The 13242-nt window shown below is 42.2% G+C and overlaps 1 non-coding gene across 1 annotated transcript; it reads right to left on the bottom strand.

Moving 5' to 3' along the window:
• Positions 1-326: 326 nt before the first annotated feature.
• Positions 327-432, bottom strand: LOC132634481 (small nucleolar RNA R71). Its single transcript, XR_009580200.1, has one exon. It is a non-coding gene; the product is annotated as a small nucleolar RNA R71 (small nucleolar RNA).
• Between the last annotated feature and the right edge of the window lie 12810 nt (positions 433-13242).

Raw genomic sequence — 13242 nt, 5'->3', positions numbered from 1 at the left:
TGAGAATATATTTGCGGAATTCATCAATGAAGCTGATTATGCTTCTGCTGTGGTCTCTCCTAGGACTGGAAATGCTACTTTCAAAATTGATAGTTCTATCTATCAGCTGCTGAAACTTGAAGGTTATTTCTGAAATTCTTCAGAGGATTGTCCACTCCGACATTTGAAGAACTTCCTACACGTGTGTGCTCAACAATCCCAAGGTGCTGTTTCTGCTGATGCACTTCAGTTATGGTATGAAAAGCTTCCCAGCAATTCTATTCATACCTGGAGCGAGCTAGCCAATACATTTCTGAAGAAGTGGTTCCCACCGAGCAAAAAGGATGAACTTCGAGATAAGATCTTTGAGTTCAAGCAGCTCCCAGGGGAACAATTATATTTGGCATGGGAGCGGTTCAAGTACTATCTAGCTCAATTTCCAACTCACGGGTTTCCGGATGCTATTCACATCGAGAAATTATACAAGGGCTTAGATACAATGAATCAGATTGCTGTCAATACTGCGGAGTTGAAAAGTATGATGCAGAAAATGCTAATGAATCAGGACAGAACTGAAAATACAATAAAGGGAATGTCTCAAGTTCAACTATCTCATTCAGCTGCCATTCAGAAGCTTGAATCGCAATTCAGAGACCTTTCCAGAGAAGTGCATACTCCTCAACGTGGACAACTACCAAGTGATACAGTTCCAAATCCGAAAGGTAGTGGGGTTAACTCTGTGGAGCACGTAGCTGCTATTAGCACCCGAAGTGGAAAAATACTTCAAGGTGCTGATAAAAAGGTGATTGATCTTGAGCCAATTGTTGAAAAAGAGGCACAACCTGATGTATCTGATGTTATTGTGGCGGAAGAAACAGAGGAGGAAGTCCCTATTATAGCTGAAGAGGAGCAAAATCTTGATAATCTCAAGGCACAAGGAGAAAAACATGAAAAGGGGAAGGCAAAACTTTCTGGCGCTCTACGCCCTTTGACTCAAATGTTCAAATCTTCATCGCCTTTTCCTCAAAGGCTAGTGAGGAAAACAGAAGATGACAAATGTTTGCGATTTTATGATCAACTCAAGTAATTGACGATGAACATTCCTTTCATGGACGCTATCCAAGAAATGTCTGGGTTTGCTAAGTATTTGAAGGATCTCTTAACAAAGAAGAAGAAGCCATTGATACACGACACTGTGGGTATCACTCATCGCGTCAGTTCTATTATTTCTAAGACCACAGTGTAAAAAAGGGAAGATCCTGGAGCATTCACCATTCTATGCACCGTGGGGCAGCAGGATTTTGCCAAGGCGTTGTGTGATAATGGGGCTAGCAAAAATCTTATGCCCCTTGAGATTTTCAAGAGATCAGGATTAGGGATACCAAGGCCCACTACCATGAGGTTGCAAATGGCTGACAGGTCGATAAAAAGGCCAGTTGGGGTAGTTGATGATGTGTTTGTTCAAATTGGGGAATTCCTACTGCCGACAGATTTCGTGATTCTTGACTATGCTGTTGATCAAGAAATCCCTGTTATTTTGGGGAGACCTTTCCTTGCTACAGGGAGGGCTCTTATGGATTCAGAGACGAATGAAATCAAGTTCCGGGTTAACGTTGAGGAGGTGACTTTTCACGCCAGCAAGGGTATAAAACTGCTTAGTATTTATCAAAGTATTTTAGTCATTAATTCTTTTGATGTGGTGGATGAAGAGGTAGAATTCAAGATGGAGGAAGAATGCTTGGGTGAAGCATTATCAGCCATCTTGGTCAATTTCGATACAAAAGAAATGGAGGGATATATTGAGACGGTGAATTCACTCACCGGTCTGGGGTCTTACTCTTATGAGCCCAAGAAATTATCTCTTGATTTAGAAAAGCGAACAACTCCTCCAGTAAAACAGTTAATTATTGAGCCACCGAAGTTGGAGCTCAAGAAACTTCCATTCCATCTTAGATATGAGTTTGTTGGAGCAAATGCCACTCTCCCAGTTATTGTGTCATCACTTCTGAATGAGGGCCAAACTCATAGACTCATCGCAGTTTTGAGGAAACATTTGAGAGCTTTGGTTTGGACTATTACAGACATCCGGGGGATTCCCTCCGGAATTTGTAAGCACCGAATTCAGTTGGAAGAGGAAAGTTCACCAAGTGTTGAGCATCAGAGAAGATTGAATCCACCGATGAAAGATGTAGTAAAGAAAGAGATTATTAAGTGGCTAGATGCTGGGGTGGTTTACCCGATTGCCAACAGTCTATGGGTAAGTCCAGTCCAATGTGTGCCGAAGAAAGGGGGCATCACTGTTATCCCTAATTCTAAAAATAAGTTGATTCCTACAAGAACTGTCACCGGTTGGAGAGTGTGTATGGACTACAGAAAGCTGAACAATGCATCTTGAAAGGACCATTTCCCTATGCCTTTTATTGATCAAATGCTTCATCAACTAGCTGGAAGGTCTTATTATTGTTTCTTGGATGGGTACTCAGGTTACAACCAAATCAACATTGCATTGGAAGACCAAGAAAAGACTATTTTCACTTGTCCCTATAGGACATTCGCTTTCAGCCGAATGCCATTTGGTCTTTGCAATGCCCCAGCTACTTTCCAACGATGCATGATGTCCATATTCTCTGACATGGTTGAAAACTTTCTTGAAGTCTTCATGGATGACTTCTATGTTGTGGGAGATTCATTCGATGAATGTTTAGACCATCTTGATCTGGTGCTACAAAGGTGTGGGGAGACAAACCTCGTTCTCAACTGGGAAAAGTGTCATTTTATGGTAAAGGAGGGAATTGTCCTTGGCCATAAGATTTCCGAAAGAGGGATTGAGGTTGACTAAGCCAAAATCGATGTGATTTCAAAACTCCCTCCACTCATCTCAGTAAAAGGGGTTCGGAGTTTCTTGGGGCACGCTAGATTCTATAGAAGATTTATCTCTCCAAAATTGCAAATTCAGTGTGCAAACTCTTGGAAAAGGAGTCCAAATTCAATTTTGACGAGAAGTGCATCAAGGTTGTCGACGAGTTGAAGTTAAAATTGACCTCAGCCCCTATTGTTGTGTCCCCGGATTGGTCGTTGCCCTTTGAATTAATGTGTGATACCAGTGGTCTTGCAATTGGCGCTGTGCTTGGGCAACGACTCAACAAAATCTTGCACCTAATTTATTATGCCAGCAAAACACTAAATGGAACTCAATTGAACTATACAGTAATAGAGCAGGAGCTACTTGCTATTGTTTATGTCTTTGAAAAGTTCCGGGCTTATTTATTGGGTGCCAAGGTAGTGGTTCACACTGACCATGCTGCCCTGCGGTATTTAATGGCTAAAAAGGATGCTAAGCCTCGGTTGATAAGATGGGTGTTGTTGCTACAAGAATTTGACTTTAAAGTCAAAGACCGAAAAGGTTCAGAAAATCAAGTGGCTGACCATCTTTCCAGACTTGAAGCAGCAGGGAGACCGATTGATGTGCTGGATATTAATGACACTTTTCTGGATGAAAGAGTCTTGGCAGTCTCCAGTGATGTCACACCATGGTATGCCGATAATGCCAATTATTTGGTAACTGACATTGTTCCTGAAGATTTGAAGGCATATCAAAAGAAGAAATTCTTGAGAGATTGCCGACGGTATTATTGGGATGAGCCTTACTTATTCAGGACTTGTGCAGACAATATGATCAGAAGATTTGTGGCTGAATTTGAGGTGATGGATATTTTGAAGGCTTGTCATGATTCTCCGGTTGGTGGGCATCACAGTGGAAATAGAACTGCAGCCAAGGTGCTAGAGTGTGTCTACTATTGGCAGCCATCTATCGTGATGCGAATATGTTGGCACGTTCTTGCGATAAATGTCAGCGCTAGGGCACAATAGGTCGGAAGCATGAAACACCGATGAATTTTGTGCTTGAGGTGGAGCTCTTTGATGTGTGGGGCATTTATTTTATGGGGCCCTTTGTGAGCTCATATGGCCTGAAATATATTCTTGTTGCGGTGGATTATGTCTCCAAGTGGGTGGAGGCGGTGGCCTTGCCTAACAATGATGGTAGGAGAGTCATTGCCTTTCTGAAAAAGAACATCTTTATTAGATTTAGCACTCCTAGAGCTATTATTAGTGATGGTGGTTCTCATTTCTGCAACAAACCATTCGCTGATCTTCTTGAAAAATATGGCGTGCATCACAGGGTTGCCACTCCATATCATCCTCAGACGAGTGGTCAGGTTGAAGTCTCCAACAGGGAGATAAAGAGCATCTTGACAAACACGGTCAATGCGAATCGCACTGACTGGTCTAAAAAGTTGGATGATGCTCTATGGGCATATCGCACAACGTTCAAAATGCCTATTGTTACTTCACCGTATAAGTTGGTATTTGGGAAGGCATGTCATCTGCCTATTCAACTTGAGCATGAGGCCCTTTGGGCATTGACAAAGCTGAACATGGATTGGCATGAAACAACAAAGCTGAGGTTGTTTCAAATCAACGAGATGGATGAATTTAGGTACAATGCCTATGAAAGTGCAACACTATACAAGGAAAAGATAAAATACTATCATGACTTGAAGATCCTCAAAAGGGATTTTCAGCCGAAGGACTTGGTCTTGTTGTACAATTCGCGCCTAAAGTTCTTTTCGGTCAAGGTAAAGTCTTGATGGTCCGGTCCATTTGAAATTGTAAGTGTTTGCCTAAATGGAAGTGTCATTGAGGTGAAAACCGAGGATGACACTCGGACTTTTAAAGTGAATGCACAAAGAGTGAAGCACTATCATTGGTGCATTGATGATGGTAAAGTGGTTGATCGGTATCATTTAAAATACGGTTCCTGAACTAGAAATTGAGGTATCACGTCGAGCCGTGACGTCAAATCAATCGCTGTGTGGGAGGCAACCCACATTTACTGCTTTATAAGTACTTTAAATATCGTATTTCCTTTGTTTTCTTTTATGTTTTTGATGGTTGCTAATGTGGAAGCATTCTGAGGACAGAATAGGCCAAAAGAAAGTAAGTGCTAAAGTTTGCAATGAAAGGACGCTCCACGTTACGCCCCGTAACTCATGTTACGGTTCGTATCATGGAGTGTAACAAGATCAAAAAGATGCAGCAATCACTGAAGGATGAGGGAAAAGTGTTATGGTCTGAGTTACGGACCGTCGATTCGCGTTACGGACTGTAACACATGAGCGTAACCTAGACAGAAATCTGGGCAACCACTGGAAAATTTGCACCTGTTACACCAGGTAATACGGACCGTAACACGAGTTACGGTCGGTCGGATGTATTACCATGTCATTAATGAAAAATGAAAACGGGGTCGTTTGGTAGACCGTAACACGAGTTACGGCTCGTACCTTGTGTTACGGTCCGTAACTCGAAGCGTAATGGTCGGGTATGTTTAAATACATCACCCGACGGTTATACTCCTATTCAAATGGCACCTTTCCATTTTTTTAACTCCCCCTCACCATCTCTCCACCATTATCTTACCATAACTGTTGATTTTTTTCTTGTCAAAGTCCATCGCTGTTTTGGTTTAGTCTCAAGTTTTCATCTAATTATCGTCCACGATCAGGTATCACAATGTGTTGACTCTCTCTAGTCTTTCATCTATCGATAGGATTGGTATGATCTTCCATGATTAAATTTGTATACCATGCCATGAACTTATGATTTTGAATGATTTTGAATCCCCATTGAATAATTGCGCGGGATTTAATGGTGGGGGGTTGGGTTTGGTATGATTACTGTTTGAGAGACTCATGGGCACAAAGACATTGTCTCCCACTGAGTCGGAGGGCATCCCGATTGAAAGTTTCATTCGTGAAACTACTAAATTGGTTTGCTCGCCAACTGTTCGATAAAAGGTTTCAAAGAAAACTTGGATAAAATCGGGTGAAGTCTGAGTAACCCGAGGTATGTGAGGGGATCAACTGGTGTTTTACACCATACCCCAAGGAGCATAAATTTGAAAATCTTGGCCTCGTGCTTAGACGAGAAAATTTAGCTACTCTGAGAATCTGTGAAATGTTGCCCGACATTCAGTGTTCCGGGCCGTAACGTGCGTTATGGACCGTAACACCCCATCGTAACACTTATGATTTTCATAAAAACTTTCTAGAAATTTTGGTCAAGTTACGGTGAGGTCTTATGGACCGTAACACGTTTGACGGTCCGTAACATCATACCGTAACACCTATGATTTCCACAAAAGTTTCTGGAAATTTGGGTCACGATACGGTAAGTTGTTAAGGACCGTAACACGTATGACGGTCCATCGAACGTGTTACGTTTCCTGTGTTATAAATGAATCAAATGAGTTACAGTTGAAGATACGACCCGTAACACCATCGACATTCCGTCGACCGTGTTACGGTGCATGAGCTAATTGAAGTCCTGAACTTCAACCAATAAGTTGTATAATTGAAAAGCTTCTTGTGTATCATAGCTAACTTTGCCTTTAACAGGTATGGGTAACCCAAGGCAAGGAAAGAAGGTTGCACCCAAGGTTGCCGGCAGATGAAAAGGTCGCGGTGCAAGCAAAGTAACCTCACGATTGCGCGATGAAGATCAACTCAAAGACACAAGGGCTACAAAGAAGCTCGCTGCACCTAGCAGGCCGGCCTCACCATCCGAAAGTTCCTCCTCGTCTAATGAGGAGAGTTCTTCTAGTTCGTCAAACCATAGTAGACCTAGGGAGGCTGTCACACCACCTCACCGACCACAACCACCCATTAGACAGCCTACTGCGGAGGAGCGCGGACAAGAGCGCGAGCAGGAAAGAAGAGAGACTAAATTCCGGATGAGGGCTGTGTATGAGCAGGATCTCCGGTTTTCTATAGAGGGGTCTGAAGAACTGTACAAAAAAGGGTGTGAGCTAGAAATGCATGAGGGGCAGGGCCCGAAGAGAAGTATTTTCGAGGAACAGAACGTCAGCTTCGATGGTCTTGATGGATATCCGGGCATCCGTGACACTCTCCGCTTCCATAAGTTAGAGTTTGAGAAAAGACATGTTTTAACCCCTGAACTTGGCACGAAAACTCACTTTAGCAACTAAACTTAACTTCTATTTATTTACCCCCCTCCCCCCCCCCCCCTTAACAACTTACGTTTCAATTATTTTCCACCCTAAATACTGACGTGGCAAAAAACAATTTAAGAGAGTGAAAAACAAAAAAAGTGGTTACCCCCCCCCCCCCCCTTAACAACTTACGTTTCAATTGTTTTCCACCCTAAATACTGACGTGGCAAAAAAAAAATTTAAGAGAGTGAAAAACAAAAAAAGTGGACCCGCTCATATATATATATATTATTATAAATTAAAAAATAAAATAAAGGTTATACAATTAAAAAATAAAATAAACATTATACAATTAAAAAATAAAATAAAAATAAAAACCATCACCATCTTCTTCACAATCCCCCTCCCCCTCCGCAACCCCACCCACCATCTTCTTCCCACTCCACAGCCCCGCCCCCCCGCCACAGCCCCGCCCCCCTGCCACATCCCCACCCCCAGCTATTTTTCTTCCCACTCCACAGCCCCCCCCCCCCCCGCCACAGCCCCCCTCCCCCAACTGCTTCTTTTGCTTTTCATTTTCACCATGTTTTGGTTTCTTGATTTTGATTTTGATTTTCTTTCAAAAATAAAGTTATGGAAGAAATGAGTTTGCTAATAATGGTGGTGGAAGAAATGGGTTTGCTAGAAATGGTAGTGGTTGTGGATGTGGGTATTTTGATTTTCTTTCAAAAATAAAGTTATGGAAGAAATGAGTTTGCTAATAATAGTGGTGGAAGAAATGGGTTTGCTAGAAATGGTGGTGGTTGTGGATGTGGGTTAAAGATGGTGGTGGTGATTTTTTTTTCTTTTAAGGAATTTGATGAAATTTGGTGGGGAGATGATGGTGGTGGTGGTGGGTGTGGGTTAAAGATGATGGTGATGATTTGTTTTAAGGGCAGTTCGTCTAATGTTTTGCGGTGGCGGAGGCGGCAATAGCGGCGTTGGCGGTAGCAGCGGCGGTAGCAGCGGCATGGTGGTTGATAAAAGTAGGGTGAGGATAAGGAGAAAGAAGAAGAAAGAGAAAGAAAAAAAATAAGAAAAGAAAAACAAAAAATGATGTGTTGGTAATTTTGACATGGCAATGATATGGCAACGACGTGGCAATGACGTGGCGCGAGTGTAATACACCTCCCATTGTGAGAGTGGTATTATATTTTTAGGGTGGAAAATAATTGAAACGTAAGTTGTTAAGGGAGGTAAATAAATAGAAGTTAAGTTTAGTTGCTAAAGTTAGTTTTCGTGCCAAGTTCAGGGGTTAAAACATGTCTTTTCTCTTAGAGTTTTTGAAAAACCCTATGGGGTCCTACATCCCGACTCTTGTTCGGGAATTCTACGCTTCTTATGGGGCTGCTGTATTCAAAGCATAGAAAAAAGGGCTGCGCGCAACTCAAGTGCCGGCCATGAATGAGGTAGTAGTGATTGATGTTTCTCTGATGACCATCAGTAAAGTACTATTCGGGGAAGATTATATTGAGCCTACAGCGGCGGAAGAAGGAGAGTTTGTCTACAAAATTGCACAGAAAGATACAATCTCAGTCAGAAAATGGGTAGCCTCAGTGATTGCACGGTCGGCAGATCCCGAATGGGCAATAGTGCCAAAGTTGACAGCCACTACGAGGATTTAGAAAAATACCCTCACACCTGAGGCAAAGTTTTGGTGGCAGATTGTTCTGTTCCGCATCCTTCCTACCCAACCAGATAATTATTTGACTCCGGACAGAGCTATTCTTGTGGCTGCCCTTATGTCGAGGTATAAGATCAACATCGAAAGACTGGTAGCCGCAGATCTCCGGGAGAGAGCCACACAACTAGCCACTTCCCTGATTCATCCATGTTTGCTCACGTTCTTATGCCTGCGCGAGGAACTAGAACCCCTCCCCTTTATTGACCACAGTATGATTGCCAGGAGTATCTATGACATCATAAAGGGCAGAGATGATATGTTGGGCCAAGGTACAATGCCATCTGCCTCGTCTTCTGATGTGCCGGAGGGGCCAACGGGATCAGATGTTCTACCCTTAGCTATCATGGGTGCTGAGGCAACTGCTGCGGGTCAGCCTACAGATTCTGAGGCTCCACCGGCAGACTATGCTCCACAGCCCATGCCAGCTCCAGCTCCATCTACTTCGGGTGGTCCCACCTCTTCCACTGGAGCGAGCCCAGCACTAGCTCAGCCCATACCGGGAGTCCCACCCGAACTTGCAAGAAAGATGATTTTCAACCGAGAGAATTTTGGGGAGTGGTCCTGCAAGCAGATAGAACAGATAGACAGGTCAAGCAGCTCATGACCGAGCTGAAATTGTACACAAAAAAGGCTATTGATGCAGCATTAAGGCCGATAAAAGAACAGATAGAAGATGACCACCTACAGATCCACTCTCCGATAGATGGTATTGAGAACAGAATGACGGAGCTGACTAAGACACACCCCGCTGTGGAATTGGGGACTGTTCGGAGTGAGTTGCGGACACTAAAGGATGATGTTCAGAAATTGAAGGCACAGGAAGTGGCTGTTGTGACAGACCAGATTCCGAAAGTACACACAGAGTTGGTACAAAGCTTATATCAGCAGGTTCAGAATCAACTTGGGGATGATGAGATCGAGAAAACGGTTGATGAGGAGAAAGAGGAGGAGTTGGAAGAGGATACCCACTGTTTGGCTAAAGGGAGGCGCAAGAGAGTCACGCTAGATGATGAAAACCTTGATCCCATTCTCAAGAGTCTTGATCTGTTTGATGCCTTGCGCCCACAGAATGAGGAAGAGGAGTGGCGAACATTGAAGAAGATCCGACATGAGTCCCGGCTGAGTTCTGACACCACTGGAGCGACTTCTAGCTCAGCCCATCCCATTGAGTCGGCTCACCATACTTCTGCTCCACCCACTGAGACTGGGACTTCTAGTGTTGGCAAGCCTGATACCACCATTGTTCCTACCTCTGAGGTTATCCAACCTCATGATGCTGCAGCAGATCCAAGTGCCTAGTGCGCTCTAGGGTGGCCCTACATTCTATTGATGGATTATATAGAGGCCTTGAGGGCAATGCATGTTTCTAAGTTGGGGGTGTAGGGTAATCGGTGGTATTGTTGGTATCGTTTTGGTATCGGATATTGTTTTTGTTTTTTTTGGTATTGTTTTTATCTTAAATTGTGATATTAATTATGTGTTTAGGACCTTCTTCGGTTGTTCTTTGCCATGTGTTCTTTTCCCAAAAAGTGTTATTTTATGTTGAACCTGGCATGTTTAGGATGTTTAATTAAAAGTAAAGTAAGGATGACTTAAGTGGTGGTGGTCCGTGTTTTCTGGCATATCTAAAAGTGTTTTACGAGTCAATGATATCCCTCCGAAAAATAATTTGTGATGTACATCAAGAATGGGTTGTTGATATTGACATATATGGTTCTTTTAATGACATTGCAAATAAAGGGTGTCCATGTGTGTGAAATCTTCAAACGGAAGTCAAGTCAGAGTATTAAAACAATCCTTATGCCATTGTGTTGTGAGTTCTTAGTTTCTATTTGTGTATGATGCTTGTAATCTAGAACTTGCCCGGTTGGTCGTGCGTGAATTCGAAGGAGAGTTTGATTGTGAAGTGATCTTAGGCTTTCTTTGTATTGACTCCAAAGCATGTTCATCTTAAATGAGCCTAGCCTGTACAGAAAATGATCCCTAGTCTTCCATTTTGAGCGTATAGACTTTTTCTTTGATTAGCCATTAACTAACCTACACCCCTTCTGTGAATAAACCCATTTGGCACCAAGTCCCTGCTTGATACTAAAGAATGACAAAATAGACTAAAATCCTAAGTTGGGTGTGATAAGCGAAATATGCAGAAAATGAGGGTAAAAGCCTAAGTTGGGGGTGATAAGTGAAAGATGTGGAAAATGAGGCCAAATGTCTGTTGGGGGTGATCGTGAGTATTGCGGGGCATGATTCGGTGTGGTTAGAATAGACTTAAAAAATGGTGTGTGTATATATATATATGTATATGTATATAGATATATAAGTTCTAAATAAATCCACGCCGGAGCTGTAGGGTCAACAATAAAAGGAAAAAAGGTGAATGAAGTCAAAATGAAGTGTCAAGGAGCGTGAGTCACCACTGTCCAAATACTTATCCTACCCGTCCCTAAGCCAATGTGACAAGCCTTAAAAGTCCTAATGTGATCACAGTCAAATTGTTCAAAGTTGAAGGCATGGAAAATAAAGGCAAGCCTATGGTATGTGCAAGTATGGTATGTAAATTTCTTTGTGAGTGTGAGTGTCTTTCTGTCTCTTTAGTCTCTTGTCCCATTTATTTTGTAAATATGTGTGTTGGGACATTCTTTGATCTATGTGAGGGCGTAAGGATTGTAGATTGCGAAGTAACTGGCTTTCCGGAAGTTGAAGTTCATATACATAGAGACTCCCATACTATGATTGTGTCATTAATTGAGATTTCATAGTGAATTGCAATTGTTCTAAAATGTGCGTCTTGTGTCACAAATAGGACGTGGATAAGAGCCCAATATTTTTTCTTGGATTGAAGAGTGTGTGTTAGAAACACATGCCAAAACCACCGTAGGCATTCTTATTTTGCTAGATGTCGTGTGTTAGTAGTGAGTCTTGTTGTAGTTGCTTGAGGACAAGCAAAAGCTTAAGTTAGGGGTGTTGATGTGCCGTGAATTTTGGCACATTTTATGTCTTTTTCACTAGAAGTGTTGCTTGTTTTTAAGTGTTTTTACATCGTTTCTTATGTTATTTTGGTGTTTTGTAGGGTTGGTTGACTAAGGAATGGAAATGATAAGAAATGCTGAAAAATGGACAACTTGGAGCAGAAGGACCGTCCGTAACTTGAGTTATGGATCGTAACGTGATCCGTACCCAGAGAGGAAGATCCAGATACGTGCCGCTATAAAGGACGGTCCGTAACTCATGTTACGGGCCGTAACGTGTACCGTAATATGAAGGAAATTTCCAGTAAGAAGCCGAAGTAGTGTCACATGTTACGCCCAGAAGGACGGTCCGTAACGCAGGTTACAGGGCGTAACATCATGGCGTAACGCATTGCTCACTGAACACTGAAGCCATGATCCGCTGGAAGATACAGACGGTAACCTGTGTTACGGTTCGTCACAATAAGCCGTAACGGTTGACCTATATCGAGCCGACAAAAGATGGAACCGAAGGACGGATCGTAACTTGTGTTACGGTCCATAACGATGCCGCGAAAGGGTGTTTTTGTCCAGAACTTTGGCGCGATTTTTGGCCCTATAAATACTTAAAGTTAAGTTTTTAACATTCATTCTGATCTTTTAGAGCATTAACTTTAAGCCTTGGATATTTTTGAAGTGGTTGGAGCATTTAAAGCACCAACTTCACCCTCATTCCACATTGTATTAGCATTGTAAGTACATTGTGTTAACTTTTAAGCTTTCTTGGTTAACCAAAATGATGAGTAACTAATTTTAATTCTAAGGTTGTGGACCCTATGATGGGTATTATGTGAATAGGTTTCTATTATTGATATATGCATAATGGTTGTTGGTATTTATTATATCTTTGTGCGTTAGCGTGGGTAATGATTGCAAGCATTAGCCTAAGCCATTATACTAACTTTTCTTGGGAAAGAGAGTTAGTATTGGTAAGATTGAATGACAATGACTCGGGGCGTTAACCCTCGTTTAATAGACTAACTTAGGGATAAGAACAAGTCTAATTGGCATTATTGGTTGCTCTTCAAGTTCAACTCTTTTACATTTGGAAAAATCATAAAGAGGAAATACGGCCTAACTGTTGGGAAACGTTAGGAAGTCCTTAAGAGATCAAGTGCATACTCTTAGAACAACCATTAGAAGTATATCACATTGAAACCTGAAGCATAATATCTAATCAAAGTGGGGAACACAACCTTAGTCTCTCTCTTGCATTAAGTACAATTCAAGTCAAAGTCTTCAATTACATTACACAACAAATATTTCAAACTATTCGGAATAGGATTAAAGCCTTTAAAGACTAGTATCGCATACAATTAGTACCCTTTTCTCTCCATATTCCCTGTGTGATTCGACCCCAACCTTGTTTGGGTTATTATATTTGACAACGACTGCTCTACACCACTCATAGGTGTTATTTGAGTGTATCACCCACTATGAGCCCAGGGAACCTTTGGTATATCACTTGCCTCCACCAACTGGGTGGCCAACCACATCAAATCCTTCTCCGCCGCTTTCTC

Source organism: Lycium barbarum, chromosome 3 (assembly GCF_019175385.1).
Source record: "Lycium barbarum isolate Lr01 chromosome 3, ASM1917538v2, whole genome shotgun sequence".
NCBI classification, from domain to species: domain Eukaryota; kingdom Viridiplantae; phylum Streptophyta; class Magnoliopsida; order Solanales; family Solanaceae; genus Lycium; species Lycium barbarum.
Note: the sequence above shows the minus strand (reverse complement) of the source record. Positions and strands in the feature narration are given on the sequence as shown.